At 41.1% G+C, this 22,045-nt stretch overlaps 1 long non-coding RNA gene across 3 annotated transcripts; it reads right to left on the reverse strand.

Moving 5' to 3' along the window:
* Positions 1-15,711: 15,711 nt before the first annotated feature.
* Positions 15,712-21,797, reverse strand: LOC127631126 (uncharacterized). 3 transcript variants are annotated; one of them, XR_007968918.1, is made up of 7 exons: positions 20,962-21,797; positions 20,606-20,719; positions 20,024-20,206; positions 19,651-19,738; positions 19,345-19,495; positions 18,326-18,522; positions 15,712-18,204 (listed from the first exon to the last, which is right to left on the reverse strand). It is a non-coding gene; the product is annotated as an uncharacterized LOC127631126 (long non-coding RNA). The 3 variants fall into 3 exon arrangements; XR_007968919.1 differs by having other exon boundaries at positions 18,342-18,522; positions 20,606-21,797; XR_007968917.1 differs by having other exon boundaries at positions 20,606-21,797.
* Positions 21,798-22,045: the final 248 nt, after the last annotated feature.

Genomic DNA, 22,045 nt, shown 5'->3' on the forward strand with positions numbered 1-22,045 from the left:
ACAAAAGTCGCAGAGGCAGCTCTTGCCCCGCTCCGAGTAGCCGGCATATGCATACTCAATTACCTCGACGACTGGCTCATACTGGCTCACTCTCGAGAGTTACTATGCGCACACAGAGACCAGGTGCTCAGGCACCTCAGCCATTTGGGGCTTCAGGTCAACCAGGAAAAGAGCAAGCTCTCCCCGGTCCAGAGCATCTCTTTTCTCAGTCTGGAGTTAGACTCAGTCTCAATGACAGCACGTCTCTCCAACGAGCGTGCTCAGTCAGTGCTGAAATGCCTCGCTTCCTTCAAGCCAGGCACTGTGGTCCCGCTAAAACGTTTCCAACAGCTCCTGGGGCATATGGCATCCTCCGTGGCGGCCGCGCCGCTGGGGTTGATGCATATGAGACCACTTCAGCACTGGCTCCGGACTCGAGTCCCGAGACAAGCATGGCGCCGCGGCACGCACAACGTAAAAGTTACTTCTGCCTGCCGCTAAACCTTCAAACCCTGGACAGACCTCTGCTTTCTAAGGGCAGGTGTACCCTTGCAGCAGGTGTCCCGACACGTTCTGGTCACAACCGACGCTTCCAAATTGGGTTGGGGCGCCGTGTGCAACGGGCGCACAGCCGCAGGCCGGTGGAACCGAGGCCCGCTGCGCAGGCACATCAACTGCCTAGAGCTGCTGGCTGTTTTTCTGGCCCTGCAGAAGTTTCTCCCGTTAACTCGGAACAAACACGTCCTAGTCAGGACAGACAGCACCACGGTCGTAGCCTACATAATCCGCCAAGGCGGAGTACGCTCCCCCCACATGTCACAGCTCGCCCATCGTCTCCTCCTTTGGAGTCAGCAGCGACTGGAGTCACTGCGCGCCACTCACATCCCCGGCAACCTCAATGTGATAGCGGACGCGCTGTCAAGACAAAGCTTGCCTGGCGGGGAGTAGAGGCTCCACCCCCAGTCGGTCCAGCTGATTTGGGACCGGTTCAGCAAGGCTCAGGTAGACCTGTTTGCCTCCCAAGAAACCTCCCACTACCCGCTCTGGTATGCCCGGACAGAGGCTCCCCTCAGGGCAGATGCGCTGGCATACAGCTGGCCCGCGGGGCTGCGCAAGTACGCATTTCCCCCAGTGAGCCTTCTTGCACAGGTGCTATGCAAGGTCAGGGAGGACGAGGAGCAAGTCATTCTGGTAGCCCCCTATTGGCCTACCCGGACTTGGTTTTCAGACCTCACGCTCCCCCTGAGGAAGGACCTTCTTTCTCAGGGACGGAGCATGCTCTGGCACCCACACCCAGACCTCTGGAACCTCCACGTCTGGCCCCTAGACAGGATGCGGAAGATCTAGCCGGTCTACCATCTACCGTCGTAGATACAATCAGCCAAGCCAGAGCCCCCTCTACCAGGCATTTTTACGCCCTAAAGTGGCGTCTGTTCGCGGACTGGTGTTCTTCCCGAGCCGAAGACCCGCAGAAGTGCGCAGTTAGGTCAGTGCTCGTGTTTCTTCAGGAGAGGCTGGAGAGGAGGCTGTCCCCCTCCACCCTCAAGGTGTATGTCGCCGCTATCGCGGCCCACCATGACACGGTAGACGGAAAGTCTCTTGGTAAGCACGACTTAATCGTCAGGTTCCTAAAAGGCGCCCGGAGGATAGCTCCCTCCCAGCCTAACCTGTTCCCTCCTGGGATCTCTCGGTCGTCCTCACGGGACTCCAGAGACCCCCTTCGAGCCGCTTGACTCAGTTGGACTCAGGGCCCTCTCTCTCAAGACCGCCCTGCTGATCGCGCTCGCTTCCATCAAGAGGGTCGGGGACCTGCATGCGTTCTCTGTTAGCGACGCTTGCCTGGAGTACGGTCCGGCAGACACTTTCGTGATCCTAAGACCGCGAGCGGGCTATGTGCCCAAGGTTCCTACCACACCCTTCAGGGATCAGGTAGTGAACCTGCAAGCGCTGCCCCGGGAGGAGGCAGATCCAGCCCTTTCACTGCTGTGTCCAGTACGTGCCTTACGTATCTACCTGGACCGCACACAGAGCACTAGATGCTCTGAGCAGCTCTTCGTCTGCTTTGGGGGACAGCAGAAAGGGAATGCTGTCTCCAAGCAGAGACTCGCCCACTGGGTTGTCGACGCCATTTCCCTGACTTATCACACCCAGGCCGTGCCCCCTTTTGCGGGTCCAAGCCCACTCCACCAGGAGTGTTAGCGTCCTCATGGGCACTGGCTAGGGCACTGCCCTAGCAGACATTTGTAGAGCAGCGGGCTGGGCAACACCTAACACTTTCGCGAGATTCTACAATCTCCGAGTTGGGTCAGTATCGTCCCGTGTTCTCTCAGGTACCGAGCCCGTGAGAACTCGGTGGCACGCTCACGATCTGACCGGGTGAATCGCTTGCACCTAGCCCTTCCCCTAACCAGGGGAAACAGTCGCCTTCATTCCCAGGAGATCTCAGGTTTGGGACACTGGTTGATTCCTCCCTAGCCCTCGTGGGTCGCAGTTCAGCGGAGGAACTCGCCGACCCAAGCCACTGCGTGGTACCGCAAGCTACCCTGCACTGGTGTAGGTGCTCCACAGGTAAGGCCTCCTTCGGACTCCCCTGTGTGTAACGCCACGGTTCTGTCCCCTCTGGCAAGCGGACTCCCGTGCTTCCCTTAGGCAGTCACGGCTGCCTCGGTTGCCGTGCTGTATGTTCCCCCCTCTATAGGCTGGATCCACCACCGCACCGACTTTTCCACATAGGCCCTAAGTCAGGCCTCTGATGGTTTTGCCACTTAAACTTGCCTCCCTCTCGGGTAGGCATGGCCTCCGCAGGGTCTTCTCCGCCCTGAATAAGGGCTAAGACCCCCTTCCCTCAATGCGTGTAAGGGCCCCGGCCTAAGTTGCTCTATGCGAGAAACATAGAGAGAAAAGAGGCCCGGCCAGGCTTGGCCCGTTCCCAGGTTGGCAGCCAGCACCTTGTTCCCCCTTCCGGGGTAACAATAAGGAATCCTGATGGCTTAAATGGGGCATTGGGGAAGGGTACGTGCAGCCTGATACAGTTGGTCGTCCTGCACGTAAGAATACCTGCTCGCTCCTGTATCAGCAGTTCACGTACACGGCTCAGCGTGTGGCACTTTTATAAGTGGACCCCTAGTGTCGCTTCTCTGACACAACGTGGAGAGAGCGACAGAAGGGGAACGTCTAGGTTACGTATGTAACCTCCATTCCCCGATGGAGGGAACGAGACGTTGTGTCTCCCCTGCCACATCGCTGAGCCGAGCCACTGTTGTGGCCGGACCATTTCCGGCTCCTCAGAAAAATCCTGAATGAACTCCCGTATTTGCGCCCCTTAAATACACGTATGTCCGGGGGCGGGACATGCAAATACTGGTTGCCAACTCTCCAAAATGTTATGATGGTAGAAAAACATTTTTTCAAGGCATTCATGGCTGAAGTAGTTAATTGCTCTGCACAAATGGAGAGCAGAACAGAAAGGATTAGATTTATATTTAGGGCAGCTGGAAAACACCTTGATGCTGAAGGAATAACAATGGATCAAATAAATGAGAAGTTTAAGGTACAAATATCCAACACGCAGGCAGCATGTGGTGGCACATAATGGTTATTATAATTCTACAATGGAATGCTAGAAGTTTAATATGGAATGGACAAGAATCTAAGATATTTATTGACGATTTCAAAAAATAAACCTCACATAATATGTATTCAGGAATCATGACTTAAACTACATCTGAATTTTGTGTTACAAGGTTACTCAGCAGTACTTAGGGAAAGGAAAGATGGATCCATAATTTCAGTAGTATAACTGTAGTTATTAGTGGGGACAAACAAATAATTAGCAATTGTGAAAAGGCACAAGTGTTGGCATTTGTTAAAGTTCATTGTAACAGAAATGGGCATAGCACATTGGATGCAGTTATCTGTCTAGAGGCTGAAATTAGAAAAGTGCAAGAGACTTAAGAAGTGTTAGTGGGAGTTTTCTTTGATATTGAAAAAGCTTACAACATGGTGTGGAAGGAAGGGCTTTTAATTGAACTATATAAAATGGGTATTAAGAGGAGGTGTGGCAGGGCGGAGGGTGGGGCCGGGTCGTGATCATACACACCCGGTCCCGTATTAGGCTAATCAAGCCTCTGAGGTTTAAAGTTCGACTGCAGAGGATCGTGCGGGAGAGAGAGATCGTTAGCGGACATGTCTGTCATGTGTGTGTTTGTGTCTTCTTTTAAGTTTATCATTAAACTATTATTTATATTGAAAAGCCGGTTCTCACCTCCTCCTTGCCCATCCTTTAACTGTGTTACATTGGTGCCGAAACTCGGGAAGGAGAAGGGATACGCCGTAGTAGAGTACTCGCCACTACCGTCCCCCCCAACGGAGCAGCCGTGGCCATCTGCCAGGAGACGAGGAGCCCAGCCGCCTGAAAGAGGACGATGGCCGCCGACCGCGAGGGGAGAAGGGGCTCCTAACCGACCGCCTGGAGCGGTCAGGGATCAACCAGTGCCAGGGGCGCAGGAGTCGCCTACCGGCCGCTGAAACACGGCAGGGTTTAAGACCGCCGACCGCGAGCGGGGAGGGGCTCACTGGCGACTGCCTGGAGCTGGAGAACCGCTGCCAGGGGCGAGGAAGACCCCTTCTGTTCCCCGAGAATGCGGCGGGGCGTTCCGTCCGGCAGGGGCTGGAGGACTGCCTCTGATCTGCCCGGAGAGGCGCGGATGTCGTCCGATAGAGGGTGGAGGAGTGGCCGAGGAACAAGCTGCGGCGTATCAGAGAACTGGCGAGTAAGAGTTTTTTTTTTTTTCATCTCTCTCTCCTCTCTCTCTCTCTCACTGTCGCTCTGCATTGGCCTTTTCCCTCTTTTAAATTTTACAGTTTTTGGGGGGGTACTACACTGTTACAGGAAGTACCCCCCATTTTAATTATTTCGGTTTCCCTCCCCTTGTCCCCTCCCTCGTCCAGGTAGATGGGGATGACCTGCTGGCAGACAGCGCAGAAGGCGCACCCTCCCCCAGGGAAAGAGGGGGGGTGTACGTCAGGCCGGGGCTCCCTAGCCTGAGAGAACGAGGGAGGAATGTGGCAGGGCGGAGGGCGGGGCCGGGTCGTGATCATACACACCCGATCCCGTATTAGGCTAATCAAGCCTCTGAGGTTTAAAGGTCGACTGCGGAGGATCGTGCGGGAGAGAGAGATCGTTAGCGGACATGTCCGTCGTGTGTGTGTTTGTGTCTTCTTTTAGGTTTATCATTAAACTATTATTTATATTGAAATGCCAGTTCTCGCCTCCTCCTTGCCCATCCTTTAACTGTATTACAGGAGGTTATATAACTGGATAATGGCTTTTTTGATGGATCGAACTATACAAGTTAGGGTAGAATTGTTCTTCCTACTCAAATGTATATTCTACTGATAATGGCACTCCTCAATGTAGTGTCTGTAGTCCTATCCTTTTTAATATTATGATAAATTATATCTTTATAAATATTGTACCAGGGATAGGTAAATCACTATGATGGAGCTCTATGGAAGAGAGTACCAAACGTATAATGTATGGAATGAGGAATGCTGGATGGTGAAGTTGAAAAGTGGGCCAATCATTGGGGATTTGGTTTTCCACTGCAAAAACTAATGTTAGGTGCTTTTCAAAAAAGAAGGAAACTCCCACAATTAATTTAAACCTATACAATCAAATATTAGAGCAGCTATCAGTGGTCAGGTATTTAGGTGTGTGGATGGATTCTAAATTAACATGTGGTGTACATATTCAGAAAATAGTAGATAAATGTGAGAAAGGAATAAATGTCTTGCATTGTTTGGCAGGAGTGAACTGGGAGCTAAATGTCATTCAATAAGGAGAATTCATTGTGCATTGATTAGATCAACAATTGACTATGGCAGTTCAGTATACAGTTCAAGATCATCATCATTGACTAAAAAGATAAATGTAAATCTCAAACTCAGTCTCAAGCTTTGAGAATATGCTGTGGTGCTTTTAGATCATCATCTATAGCAGCACTGCAAGTAGAAATTGGAGAAATTACATTAGACTTTCGAAGACTCAAACTCAAAATGGTTTACTGTATTTCTATAAAAGGTAAATTTACTTATCATCCTGTTAAAAAGGTATTGTAGGATTGCTGGGAATATGAATATTAACAGTTATTTTTTGGATGGACTGCAAACAAGGAGGCTCAACATAATTTTGATATTATTAGCCCAACTGTGCCTGTGTCAGTCTCACCCCCTTGGCTTTTCCCAATGCCATCATTGATCTCCAGATATTAAATATCATCAATGATAAACAAAGGTGTGTTGCTAAGGATATAGAAGTACCTATGATGAATACCTGGATGAAAAGTATTCCTTTCTTTGCAAGTATACACTGATGGTTCAAAAGATCCTGATTCTGGACATCCAGCTCCAGCAGTTTTCAATCTTCATTTTAAATATAAAATTCCTAAAAGAACATCAAATTATTTATCAGTCTATTCAACAGAGTTGAATGCTATTAATTTGGCTTTGCAGTGGGTGGAAGAAATACATCCGATAAGTGTTGTGTTTTGCTCTGACTCATATTCAGGACTTACAAGTTTAATGAGTGGCAAATCATCATAATGAGGGTAATGAGGAGGTGGATAATATGGCTAAGCAGGCTCTAACACATTCAATAATTGACATAAATGCACCATGTAGGCAAATCTGCAGTCGAATTACTAATTCAAATGGCTGTTAAAGGGATGTGGCAAGAGAGAGACAAGGAAATAAAGGGAAGATTATTATCCAAAAACAAGTTGAAAGGATTAACTATGACAATAGGAGGAATGATAGAGTAAAATCTTGATTACGTATTGTACACTCAGCTCTCAATCACTCACTTTACCTATCCCTGTTTTGTGTGTCTACCTTGTCGGTTGGTTCCTGGTCTGCTCGTTATTCGTGGTCAGTTTTTCTGTTTGTTATTTTGTCCTGTTTCCTGTTTTTCTCACCCCTGAGAGTGTTTGGTTTCTGTTTTTGTTTATTTTATAATAAAGCCCATTCATTTGCCTCTTGCATTTGGTTCCTTCTCTTAAGTCCCCTGACAGGTACTATAAAGCACAGAGGTGGAAATGTCAGAGTCTGGGGCTGTTTCTCTTACAGTGGTGTCAGTGAGCTTGTGTTAATTGATGGAATCATGAAATCTGAAGTGTACAGAGAAATTCTGGATGTAAACTTGCAGAAATCAGATAAGAAATTAAGACAGAAGTGTCTCTTTAAAAAGGATAATGTTCCAAAGCATACCAGCTGTCTATTGAAAGAATACTTTGCAAAAAATCGAATTAATATCCTAGAATAGCCCTCCCAGAGCCGTGTCCTAAACCCTATAGAGCACCTATGGGATGCAATGGAGAGGAAAATGTCAGATCGTCGATGTTCTACAGTGGATGAATTGAAAGCTTTGGTGGCTCATACCTGGAGGAAACTTTCCCCACATGTTTTGCAGAAATTTGCTTATTCTATGCCCATATTGCAAACTAAAATACTTGAACTTGTAATATTTAATGAAGCCATTATCAAGTGTCCAAATAATTTTGTCTTAATATTAAACCATATATCATTTTTTTTTATAATTTCAAATGTAACAAGCTTCTTTTTGTTAAATATTCTACTTGAAAAGTGTGCTTATGTTGTTTTTCTTTACAATAAATGCTAATTGCTTTAATGTTTTGTTCTCAAATGCAAAGGAATTCATGCACCTTTAAATACAGCTTAAGCATCCAAATAATTTTTGGGGCCACTGTATATATAAAACTACATACTACACCTATTAAGAATTAAATAAACTGTCAATAACAGTGTTGTATTTTAGCAGTGCACACCCGTAAGCACCAAAGTGTTAGTTTTCTGCAGTATTGTAGACTCTCAGTTCCATGCCACGATGGTCTGATCCTGCTTGGTTAGATACAATGCAGAAGTAACATCCAGCATCAGACAGCTGCACTGCCTCAAAACGCAAAGAGCCCTCTGACAGCAAAGTGAATCTGCAAGCAAAGAGATTAAAATTAGTTGGTAAGCACCTTTAAGAAAAACACTTTGACATCTAATGAATTGAGCCACTAATACAAATGATTGTTTATGAAACATGACATTTCATAAATGCTTGAGGGTCAACCTCACCTGCCATTGTGAAGTGGGACTGTGGGACCATCTTTCCTCCATAAGACAGATAATGCCTTTCCTCCACCTCACATGGCAACACTGCATCCTGATTGGCATGCACTATGATCAGTGGGCCACCCTCTCTGATAAATGGTGGCACTGGGTGAACATAATCAAGAAGCTGTTAAGTCATTGGTTAAGTTTTGACAACATTATGTTTGCTTACAGAAGTCATTGGAATTAAAGAGATAGTTCAAATAAAAAACAAATTTTGGGTTATTATTTACCTGAGATGTTTTGTCAAGTTGTTAAAAAGCCGTGTGATTTTCTTTTATCCATTGAACAAAAATGAGATCTTTTGGAGAATGTACACACTGCCCTTTTCCATACAACAAAGCAAATAGTGACAAGGGGCTGTCAAGCTCTGAAAAGAACAAAAAGGCATAATATGTCAGGCAAGAAACAATGACATCATTTATGTAAAATCTGTAATGAAAAATGGTTGAAAAATGCACATGCAAAACTTGAAAGCTGGCAAGACTGATTAATGATGTACATTTCAGTCTGTTCCTCACACAATGGTATTGTATGGCTTTAAAAAAAACTTGGAATATTATGCAAGAGATATAAGGACTATTTCTATGGTACTTTTAGTATCCTTTTTGAAACTTTGTTCGTTTTTGGAGAATAGTGGCATCTGGTCACGATGCTGGATGGAGAAAAATAACTGCAGGAACACCTTTATAGCATCTCCTTTTGTATTGTGGCAATATGCGATCAAGAGTTTACTACAATGCCAATTATGGCACTAAACAGACTACGCCACCCCGGAAATTGGCCGGGGACCCACAGATACATCAATTGCAAAACACACAGATTCGCAGTGGCTGAGTCAGCTATCAGACAAGGATAAGCGCTTCACAGATTTTATTCCTCAATACATACAATAAAATGCAAAACTGGTATCTTTTAATATACAAACATTAAAAGGAACGCATCAATCATGGAGAATGTTACACAGACACACACACACGCACGCACACACACTTTACCACTTCAGAATTGGGGGATTAATCTTGCCTATCCAATAAACTCAGCAACTACTCGTGCTCTCACCACACAGCACCAAATCACCCGCTGTGAACACTGCAGACCGATAGACAAACCACCATCACACACAGAGGACTCTGGCTAATACTGGAACCCCAATTCTGAATGGAAGAGAAACACAGTATGAGACACAAACAAACACACAAATACACATTCCACATAATGGTCTGTCAATTAAACACTTATCACATGCTGCCAGAAGGAATCAGTTTGTCACAATGATACAATCGTTCACTGGCTGATACTGGTTAACTCTGTCAGCCCAGTGCTGTCCTATAAAAATGTAATCTCAGACTACAATACAACAGAATACTCAAAACACATTTACAAACAAAATCCAAAGAGACATAATATTCGCAATGACATACAATAGTAGTGACAAAACCAGTAGCTTCTCGCCACTGTACTCCAGTCTTAATGTCAATTCTGGAAAAGACTAAATTTAGATGCGTCACCACAGGCTGTGAACTCGCTATCGTTTCGGTTGTCAAGGAGACCCTCGTTCGCGGATGCAGGTAATCCTAATTCACAGGACCAGCAATGGGTCGCATAAAGCCTAACAGCGCTGCAAAGCCTGCTGCAACACCTCCTGGCCCCCGTGTTACTGTTAAAATATAATACACAACATTTCAATTTAAGAAATCACTGTCTCGTGAACCTAACATTAAAATATGTGTAACATACCTGCGTATGGTAACTCGCACCACCCAGTGCACTTGATGGCGTGCTAATTATGGCCTCACATTGACAAATATTTGTTCGACGTGTCTAAAGTACTCCCCAGCCACACACTGTAAATCAAATGAGTCTCAAATTTCCCTCCCTCACAAAACGTTCATAATGAGACTGCCACCAGTAGCTCTTACCTCCTGGACATAAACACGGCGCACCAGAAATGACGTCACTCCCAGGACCCAGAAAGACGCGCTTAGTGAGATGTCAATCTCATCTCCTTTTATATCCATTGAACGTGCCGTATCACTATAATGATTGATCGCATCACCACAATCTGGAAGAAAGATATTCACTGGTTTTGAACAACACAAGGTTGAGTAAATAATGACATTTCAAGGTTACTGATTCTATTATAGACACAAACTTACAGAGAATATCTACTGTGAAGAATAGGCTGGTACTGCCACCAGTGTTTGTTACCATGCAACTGTACTGTCCACTATCATGGGTTCTGACATCTTCAATTTCCAGAAACTGTCCACCATCAATGCTCTGTATTTGCTTTCCAGCTAAGAGAGGCAATAGAAAAACAAATGCAAAATAAATGCAAATAGTGGCATAATGGTTTAATAATGTTTCCTGTAAGTACACAAATCTGTCCTCACCTGTATTTTGACATCATACTTGTACCACTCAATCTTTGGTGGAGTGTCACTGCCGGTTTGACACTCCAGTGTCAAGTGAACTTTGGCTGACACTGAAAGAAGGTACTGAGAAGGGCAAAGAGATGAACACATTTGTTTCAGAACTTTTGAAAGACACGTTGTCACTAGAAGATTAAACCTTTCATTATTTTCGGGCTGTGACAACAGTCCTCAAGAAAGCTGCTGAATGAAAGAATCTTACTTATTACAGTCAGAAATCTGTGTTTTCACAGACTTCACTCCTGAGGTGGCAAAGCACAGAGCTGCGTTCAACAGAGCCAAAGCATTACTTTTGGACAATCCAGGGGTACGGTATGGGACAGTATTTCCAGCGAAGTTGAGAGTGACATTTAATGGCACAGAGATTGTGTTCACAGATGTGGGGAAAACCGAAGAGTTAGCCGAGCTTCACTTTGGTATGGGCAAAATGGATGCTTAGGATCTGGGGACTGGGGATAATGGCATTTTCGCACTGGGTAATGAATAACTGGAGAGCGGTCAAATGTTTAGATTTACAGATTGTCTTTAATTGAAACATATGTTAATCTTTATTGAAACCGTCTTTTGGTTCATTTTGTTGAATAGGGTAGGATCGTCCTCCCAGATGTTTTTAATTTATTTTCATATTTCTATATTTTCTCAAAAAGTTTTGATTTTCAAAATTGTAATATTCATGAGTTCACAATATATGCCTTTTGCGGGCTGTTCTAAACTTTTATTATTGGAAGGGTTTAGTGAGGGAAGTTAGCATGGTGTTTATTTCTCGGTATCTTGTAATTGCAGTTAGTTCTGTGTTTTGTTTTGTTTTTTCCTAACTTCCTTAGTGGGGTCAAGCCTTACTTTTAAGGTTTCTCTTAGTATAGGCAAGAGTATTGTTACAGGAGGGTTGTACTGGGACATTTCTATTCACATTTCATATTTCACATTGATGGGGTTGATAAACGTATTGTATGAGCCTACGCCACGCAGGATAATCTAACGCAGCTGGATAAGGGGAGACAGTTTACTGTGGTTACTTGAAACATTAAAGGATTAAATCATCTAGTTAAAAGGGGCAAAGTTTTGTTATCTAGTGACTTTTTCTTCTGCTAGAAAGAAAAGAAAATGGGCTGAGTGGGCAGATCTGGAACAACAAATTAATATATTGGATAAAGAAAATGTGGTGCACCCATCCATAGCGATCTATAAGAAGATTATTTCGTTAAGATTTAAATACAATCAGATACTTTTGGATCGTATAACTAGGGGATTTTTATTTACACACCAAAAACTTAAAAATTATTGGCTAGACAAATTAGGAAATTAGACAGAGATCATACTATAAGCAGAATTCTCATACAGACATTAATAGCATATTCAAACAGTTTTATGAGGAATTATACTCCTCCAGTGCCTTAATCAATGACCTGGCTGTGAAGCAATTCTTGGATAGTTGTGATCTTCCTACTCTAGTTCAGAAAGATCATGATTTCCTCAATGCTGAACTTTCAGTTTCAGAAATACAATTGGGTCAATGAAGTGTGGAAAGGCCCCTGGCCCTGATGGGTACCCTAGTGAATTTGACAAAGAATTCAGTGATCTTTTCTCACATTATATATTTAAAATGTATACTCGTGCAAATACTGTTGGCATTTTGCCTCCAACTTTAAATGAGGCTACCATAACAGTATTACTTAAAAAGGGGAAAGATCCAGAAGAAGTAAGTAGCTATAGGCCAATTTCACTTCTGACATGTGACCAAACAATTTTGGCTAAAGTTTTGTCCATTAGGCTTAGGTCTGTAATCGATGAATGTATTCACACTGATCAGACAGGATTTGTACCAAATAGGCACTCCTTTTCAAATCTTTGACGTCTTTTCAATATATTCTACTCCCACAACCCACATACAGATGATCTGGTTATTGTTTCTCTTGATGCAGAAAAGGCTTTTGACCAATTAGAGTGGCCTTATTTGTTTGCAGTTTTGAGAAAATGTTATATTGGTGATAGTTTTGAAAAGTGGATAAAAATTCTTTACCGAAAGTCCTGTGCAAGAATTTTTTACTAATAAGATGCTCTCTTCAACATTTCAACTACATGGAGGTTCCAGACAGGGTTGTGCTTTATCTCCCTTACTTTTTGCTTTGGCACTTGAGGCCTTAGCACACATTATTCATTCTGATCTCAATATACATGGATATAGCACAAAGAATACATTATGTAAAATTTCATTGTATGCTGATGATATCCTGTTATATATTACTAAACCTCAGTTTACTATTGCAAGAATCTTAGAAATTATCTCTCATTTCGGTATATTCTCAGGGTACAGGATAAACTGGTTTAAGAGCGAATTAATGCCTATAAAGGTACGAGATCTTTCTGTTCTACGAAACTTCCCTCTGAAAATAACACATCATAAATTTACTTATTTAGGAATTGAGGTTACAAAGGCTTTTCAGTCATTACTCAAAGCTAACGTTCTCCCTCTAGTGGCCAAATTGCTAAATAATATTCAGTTTTGGAGATCCCTCCCTATTTCCTTGGTAGGAAAGGTTAATGTTATTAAAATGATTTTTCTTCTTCAAATTCTTTATCTTTTTCAAAACATCACAATACTTTTTACCTATCATTTTTTTCAAAAAACTTGACTCAATCATTATTCCTTTTTTGTGGGATTATAAAGCCCATAGAAATAAGGAAAGCTCACCTTTGTAAACCTAAAGCTGAAGGCGGATAGGCACTCCCTAACTTCTCTCTTTATTATTTTGCTTGTGTTATTCATACTATCATAATGTGGTTAGATCCCACCTTTACACACTCCACTTGGATCCAATTGGAAAGAGAAGCATGTAGGCCATATGATATTGGGGCAGTGATCTTGTCTACTACAAATACAAATTGGCCTATAATCATAATTGTATAATCCATAGTACTATTCGCATTTGGAAGCAGATCAAAACAAAATTTGTAATAATGTCCTTATCTTTCCTCTTACCAATTGGAGGGAACTCTTAATTTATTCCTTCTACTACGGACTCTTTTTTTCACAAAGTGGAGAGATTTAGGTATTCAAACTATTAGTGACCTATTCATAGATGGTTCTTTTGCCTCCTTAAGTCAGCTGCAGGCACAAAACAATTTGCATAAAAAAAGGAATTCCAATATTTGCAGATCAGGGATTATGTGAGAAAGCATTTGTCTTGTATTGATGAGGCTTGTTCCACTAAATTTGATGAACCTTTAGGGATTGGATATGGGGTTAGTCACTTCTCTACTCTATAACTTACTACTGTCCACGACTTCACCTTCTACACAGGGTATACAATTACAGTGCGAGCAGGAAGTAGGGGAGGAGATAAGTGACGAGCTATGGGTCGATGCATTAGAGAATAATCATAAATGCTCCGTTAACTCTCGGAACTGCTTTATTCAATTTAAGATTATTCATATACTTCATTACGCTAAAACAAAGTTACATGTAATTTTTTCAGACGTTTCTCCAGTAAGTGATAAATGTCAGACAGAGGAAGCCACTCTCCAGCATAGTTATGTTCTTTGCTCTAAATTAATCCCATTCTGGACTAATATTTTTCAAATTCTGTCAGAAATGTTACATGTTGAGCCTGATCCACTTGTGGTGATGTTTGGAATACCAGAAAACCTCACTTCTTTTCAAAAATCTCAACAAAAGTTGTCCAATGGGCTTAGAAATTAATACAAAAGTTTTGGAAGAACACCAAAGTCCATTCTGTTAAATTGATAATAGGTTGGATGAAATGGTAAGGTTATTACATCTGGAAAAAATGCATTTGTTTTTGTTAAACAAACTGGATCAGTTTGAGAAGATTTGGTCTCCCCTTCTCCATTATCTTGATAGCGTAGTTTGAGTAAGTGCGTAGCACTGACTGTCCCATTAGTGTGGTATGACTTAAGTCCACAGGTGGTATGGGATCTGTTTTGTTTTTCTAGTTTTTTGTATGTTTTGCTTTGTTTGATTTTATATTTTATTTATTTTGTTCTTTGTTTCTTCCTTGTGTTTATAATGAGGAATCATAAAAGATATGTAACAATGATTGTCAAATTGTTGGATTCCCTAATAAGAATATTTTTAAACAGAGAAACAGTAGGTGGTGATATGCATGAAGAATGCAAATCACCAGAAACAAAGGAAGAAGAATGTGAAAGTGGAGATTTATAGGGAAAAGGGACTTAAAAATGTATCTGCTTCTCACCCACACATAACGCTTCTGAAGACATGGATTTAACCACTGGAGTCATATGGATTACTTGTATGCAGCTTTTATGTGCTTTTTTGAGCTTCAGAAGTTCTGGTCATCATTCACTTGCGCTGTATGTACCTACAGATGTGAGATATTCTTCTAAAAATCTTAATTTGTGTTCATCAGAATAAAGAAAGCCATACACATCTGGGATGACATGAGGGTGAGTAAACGATGAGATAATTTAAATATTTGAGTCAACTATTCCTTTAATGTTGCACTGACACCTGGTGGCGTTGATGCAGCATCACGTAAAATTTGCAGTGCTCAGCTACCAATATCATTGTAAAAATGTGCAATGCAAGTGAAAGCGTCCATTAAAAGGGGATTGCTGAGATAAACTAATGATGCTCAGCTGGTCATGTGATCTCAGCAGGGTGGTGCTCATGAATGTTCACTTAGCACCATATGTAGAATAAAGCAGCTTTTTCTCTAAGACTGATATACACTCAAATGAGTGTACATTATTATTATAACCATATCTTTAAATAAACTGCTATTCTACCAAAAGTTTAGCAAAAAATACAGGTTTCCTTTCCATCCAGGCGGAGATTCCGGTGCAGTGAGAGCCGCTGACCATCTATCAGCCAAGAAAGAGTGGGAGGAGGCACACCGCAGGCTTCACAAGTGAGTGTCACTGAAGAGCCATGGACCACAGTTATGTTTAGTTAAAATGAGGATGTCCAAACTAATGTTTTCTGTATACTGAAAGTTAATTGTGACTATGAATGTAAAGCAAGACTTTCAAGACAAGATTTTCCAGAGAAGTAAATATTACAATTTATACATGTCTTACAGAAGGTCTGTTGTACATGTAAACTTAGCAATTTAAGTAAACAATTGGCAGTGTTTTTTTTATTCATTTATTACTTGATTCAAAGTATATTTGTGTTTAAAAATAAAAAAAGTTTGAATTACTATAGCACTGTTATATTTTAATCTAAAGTGGGCCCTACAATTGTTCTGTGCCCTGGACATAATATTTGGTGCTAAGCCCCTGCTGGTTTATGCTGGTTTGGTGCCGGTAAAGCTTGTGAACCAGCAAAGCCATGTTGTTCACAATCAAAAATGTCAAAGGAAGGCTTCTGGATTTTGCTATGAAGAAAGTCTTATAGGGACACCTGCAAACGAGCATCAAAAATACAACATATGCTATAGACAACAATGTTGGTCTTTTCAACTGATACCATAGCAATGAAAATAAAAAAAATAAAAAACAGCATGACAAAAAATTAATTTGTATTGTGTAAGATAAAAATGTTAAGAATGCTCCTCTTAACCAAAACAAACAAGGTATTGATCTTGCTCTCTTGGCCAGCTGAGCCGATAACCAGACAGGTGTATGTGCCAGTGACCTCTGGCCTTATATTTACAAGTTTTAGAGTGCTCCCATCTGGAGAGATACTGTAACACATGCACTTTGAACTAAAAACTAGCTTTTTAGGCTAGCTTTGCTGTCAAGCAAAAAATTAAGTTAATCTTTTAAGGACTAGGGAAAATTAATTTTTTATATTTTATCATTCATGTATATATATTATATTTATTTTTTATATATATATATAATTTCTAATATAAAATTAAATAATTGTGAATTAATAGGTGTAAGATAGTCTTACTCTATATGCTCTGTGATAGCATTCTCTAAAGTCATTCCGTTCTTTAGCCAGCTCAATTTGGGTGTGGGTGTGCCCATCACCCGACATTCAAGAGTTAACTCCTCCCCCGCAAGTGAGCTGACCTCTGAAGGGTGGCCAGAGTCCAAAATAGTGGGTGATACTCATGATACCAAGCACAATTAGTTATTTAGATCTCCAGAATCCACACAGTTACACTGTAAAAAAAATTGCCAGGATTTCACAAGGTTTAACATTGAATTAATACTGTTTTCAGAATTTTACTGTAAAATCAATGTAGGCTAGGTCATTTTCTGTCATAACACATCAAATCACTGTGAAAAAATAAATTAGAATACCGCACTGCATTGTGGGAAAATTGTGTTTCATTTGAAGTCACCATTATTGTGTTCAGTGTTCCCTTTGGATTGGAACTTATCTTATTTGTTACTAATTTATTTTCTCACAGTTGGAGTAATTGATTATAAGAACATGAGGTGATGTACAGAGAAAATTTGTTAATTTAGTGGTTGACATTATGTTGGACTATGATGTATAAGGCTGCAATATTCAATGCATTTGAAAGTAACAAAACAGTATCATTTTAAATGAACAATGCTGGAGGGACATTTGCAGTGCTAGACTATGATTGGTTTTATCTCTCATCAACTTTTAGAAAACCAGGCACAGATATCAACACTCATTTCAACTATGGTGACAATTAACAAACACTTTAGATAAAAAAAAAGAATTGTGATTCTACAATACAGCACTTCTACATTACAGTAATTTCTTGAACCTGTTAACTGTGAAGTGACAGTGTAGAATTGTCTATTATTTGTTATACATTGTAGAAATACTACTGTAAAATACACAATGAAATTCATGCTACTAGTAGCCAGGAATATACTGTAAGTATACTGTAGTATAGCGTGTAATAAACTCAGATTCATGTTTGAAATTGAGATAATACGAGTTATTAAGGCAGTTTTACCATGTAAAGTAAGCAAGTAGTCTTTCTTGGTCTTCCCTTCATTGTTTTTGGCTATGCAGGTTTAAGTACTTGCATGAGAGAGCTGCAGAGGGCCTAATTCCAGTATGTTTTCTCTCACGGACCAGTTCCAATGTAAACTACTCTACACATAAAAGAATGACAATCAGGGACTATTTTATTCACTGTAATATTCAGATACTAGTGTGAGATAGTGTTAACACAAAGCATCTAAAGGTTCTTTTCAATGTGGGAACCCTGTAATGAACTTTAAGGTGCTGTTAGGGATTTGTAATTTTTCTTGGAATGTATACAAATCCCTACTTCCTGACAGATATGACTGAAAAAGTAAGTCTCTGTGACAGCCCTGGGCTCTTTAAAGAACACTTAATAATCTGGGAGTGGCTTCAGCTTTGCTTGCCAATAAGATAACTTAGCCAATCAGTAATATTTTGTACATTCCAGTTAACTGACACTGGATTTGGAGGGTGGGGTTTTATAGAGAGGGCATTTGGTTGAACAAATGGCAGTTTAAATCACTGGCAAAGTCTTGTGGAATTTATCAATATGGCTGAAATCACTTACAGCACTGTTAACTATTCAAATAGTTCATGCGTATTGGGAAAGTTGTTTAGTGTCTTGAGAGGTAGAAAATCCTGACCGTGGTCTGTTACTCTAAAGGTACGATTCACTTGGCCTGCAATACTGGATACCTTGCAGGTATACATCCTGCCATCAGCCACCTAAGGGAAAAAATAAGAAACTTGTCCAATGCACATACAGAGATGACTAAGAGTTAAATAAGTCAACTGTAAAGGCAGATCACTCTGAACATCATGGGTTTAAGAGTAAGTGCTTTCTTACCTGCAATCCAACTAACTCCAGTTGCTGGTGCTCTATCCTCAAACCATTCCCAGCAGCCAGCTGTAGTCCATTACGATACCATATGACCTCTGGTTCAGGGATGCCATGGGCCTCACAATGCAGAATAAGTGATGACCCAACCTGAGGTGTCATGACCTCTGACTCTGAGTCAAGATGTGGTGCCAGTGTAGGCAGTGCTATAAAGTGGCAAACAAACATCATGAACATGTATCCATTTGAGAACCATTTTTTCCAAAGCAACTTACAGTGCATTCAATGTATACATTTTATCAATTTACAGTATGTCTTCACTGGGAATTGAACCCCATTGCTTGTGCCATGCATTACCTGTTGAGCTACAGGAAAAGAGTTACTTGCTAAATCATATCAGAGGGCATTAAATGTATCCATTTAATCAAATAACAGCAATGTTGGTGTCTCTAGATTGCCATGAAAAGATATGCTGACAAAGGTCTGTTGGAGTTCATTCATAGGCAACTACATTTTTGTCACTCATTTGAATGGCTTCTTAAGTTCATGAAAATGTTGATGATGATGAACTTGCTGAGATGAGTTGTGTTATGTCTTCAACTAATGGAAAAAAAACAATGTTTTTCCTAATCAATACAACTAAAATGATGTTCCCCAACAACAATATACAATAAAACTATTTTAAATCTTAAACCTACTCCTAGACTAATAATAGAATACAATAATAGTCACATTTAGAATATAATTATTGTCAAAGAAATGGCCAAACTATTCAGAGTCCATAGAACAATTTTATAATCTAAAAAATTCCCATAGACAGTAAGGAGAGAGCTCTTTTGGTCCAGACCGGCTGAGTTTGTGGCTATACAGACATACTGGCGTCATCCTGCTGTCCAGCCCTGGCAGTTACAACATCTGACCACAATTGAACAGGATGACGGCACATTTACAACCATATATACATGCATGCTTCATGAAGCATTATTTCTAAACATTGAGATGAGAGCTATATTAAGACTGCAAATCACCTGGCAGTATGTGGATGCCAGTGGAAAACTCTAGCACTTGTCCATCTTTTGTCCAGATGATGTCAGCAGGAGGGTATGCCTCTAAATCACACAGCAGAGAGATCATGTGACCCTCCACAACACTCAAATCCTCCTCCCGGTGACCCACAATCTTTGGTGGAAAAAGATAAATGAAGAAGAAAAACATATTCTACATATTTTAAACACCCTTTCTTATGATGCAGATCTATTGCCTTGTTTGGTGTTAGACAATCAAAAACTGAATACAGTCATTTGTAAAGCGTACGTTTTTTCAGTTGATCTCACCTTGAAGAGACAGACTGTAGAGTGTCTCGACAGCTCCAGCCTTATTCTCAGCAACACACTGATAGGCAGTGTCGGACACCTACAGGATCTACAGAGAACCAAAGAGGACATACTGTATATTATGTGTGAAACTTTCAATTTTCTCTCTGAGGGAAAAAAACTTCTTGTTTTTTTAATTTTTGTACTTTCTCATCTAAATGCTCCTGAGAAGGTAACTTTCTTGCCTCCTTCGGGAAAGCTCCTCTGATATAAAATTATTAAATTTACAAATATAATTCAATGAGATAACCTGTGATTAGTGGAAAATTGTTTTGCAATTGCCAAACTGTATTATGTTGCTGGGCTTTTGGACAGCAAAAAGCATGACCATCACCTCCATCAATTTGCCATCCTCTAGTATCTGATAGTGAGGACCACTGTTAAGGGGCAGACTATCCTTAAGCCAGGATACAGATGGGGATGGGTGTCATGTGACATCACAGTGCAGTGATTCAGTGGAATTGACCACAGAAACACTCCATGAACTCATCAGTCTGGCCATCAATCACTGGAGGAACTGTACAAAAGACACAAATAGTGCTCAGATCCCTCACATTTTCTTTAAACACCTGCAGTATATTTAGATGGCTTGTAAAATATATGGCTCAATGGATTTTATAGACTGGCTCGAGATCAGTTACAGCCTGCATATATCACTGATTCAAGGTGTCACTGCAGGATCAACCGTGCATAACCGTGAAAATTGTTAAAAAATTTAGAAACTGTTTTGAAACAATAAAACGTAACAAAGCCTCGTTTTCTGAAATCACATGACATGGGCAGTTTGATATGCGCTCCGAAACATTGGTTCAAAACTAATTATCAGTAAAGATTTCAAAGCTACATGAAGCAGTGTTTCAAAAGCACCCATCACTAGCCTTTATTGCCTTCATAATTGATAGATTGGTTTCCTTACCCAGCACCTCCAGGTCATAGTGCATTTTGTCCTCTCCTGCTTCATTCACAGCCTGGCATGTGTATTTCCCACCATCCTCCAGCTGTACCCATGGGATCCGCAAGACTTGCCCTCCTTACAAATGAAAGGTACTTAAATAGTGTAATCATTCATTACTATGGTATATATCAAAGTACCAACTGATACCATCACTTTTCCATGGTACCACCAATATGCTTTTGTGAGGGTAAGTCTCAGCAGGAGTTGAATTCATATTCCAATTCACATCTTGTCGTTTCTTGGACAAATGAAAAGCTTACATTTTTTATTACACACAACTGACTTGTGATACTAAACAGGATGCTTTCTACACTCACCAGGAAACAGCACAAATCCATCTGAGCTGGTGAGTTGTCTGCCCTGTCTGTACCAGCTCAGTCAAGGTGGAGGAATGGCACTGATTTCACAGGACAAACTGATGGATTGTGACAGTATCACCTCTCTTCTTTCAACCATCCCTTTACTGCCATCAGGGTCCTCTTCATTCCCTTCTCTCTCAGTGAAAAAAGAGCATCACCATTTACCACTTAATGAAAGATTTTAGGAACTGAATAAGGAGATAAAATTCAACAAACAAACATTAAAATCTTAATAATGAATGGATGAATTTCCATGACATTTCAATGACTTTTCCAATCGATCATTATAACTAGATAAGGATTTCAGTTTTTCAATAACACTATTTCACAAATCACTCCAGACAAGCTGATTAGATGAGCCTGAGACACTCAACACATAAAAGACTGACCTGTCCATTGTATTCAGTTTATATAGAACAACTTTTGGTGTCTGTACATTAAACGATTCAAGCTGAATTCATATCAGAAGTTCCCAATGTTTGAGGAATATTACTACAGTTATGTCTTTCAAGATCTGTAATAACATTCTGCTTTTATTATCAGGTTTTAACGCATTCGCTTACCTAAATTTCTTAGCTTGTGGTGCCCATACACTCTTCCAGCCAGGTTGGTTTCTCAGCAAGCTTTAGGTACCTGCATCCTCTACACGGGCCACAGCCACACACAAAGTTTGACCACCCTGTGTGTATGTGAGCTGTGGACTGCACACAATGGGCTGGTTGTCAATTAGCCAAGTGATTGTGGGAACTGGGATCCCTTTTAAATCACAGTGCAGAACAGCAGGGATCCCAAGACCCACAGTCACCTCTGAAGTTTCACTAATGACAGGGGCAGCTTTGCAAAGACAGAGAACAGAGATAAAGTTACAGTCACCTTGGTAGTTTTTACTTGACAAAAATAAGGGTCAAGAAGAAGTGGGTGGGTTTTTTTTTTTTTTTCGTTTTGAGAGCAATGTTTTATTAATAATTTTCAATCTACACATTGTAGATCAAACTGTATCAACAGATATAATCTTAAAATGAATATATATATCAAAATATTT

This window comes from Xyrauchen texanus, chromosome 37 (genome assembly GCF_025860055.1).
Source record: "Xyrauchen texanus isolate HMW12.3.18 chromosome 37, RBS_HiC_50CHRs, whole genome shotgun sequence".
Taxonomy (NCBI): Eukaryota; Metazoa; Chordata; class Actinopteri; order Cypriniformes; family Catostomidae; genus Xyrauchen; species Xyrauchen texanus.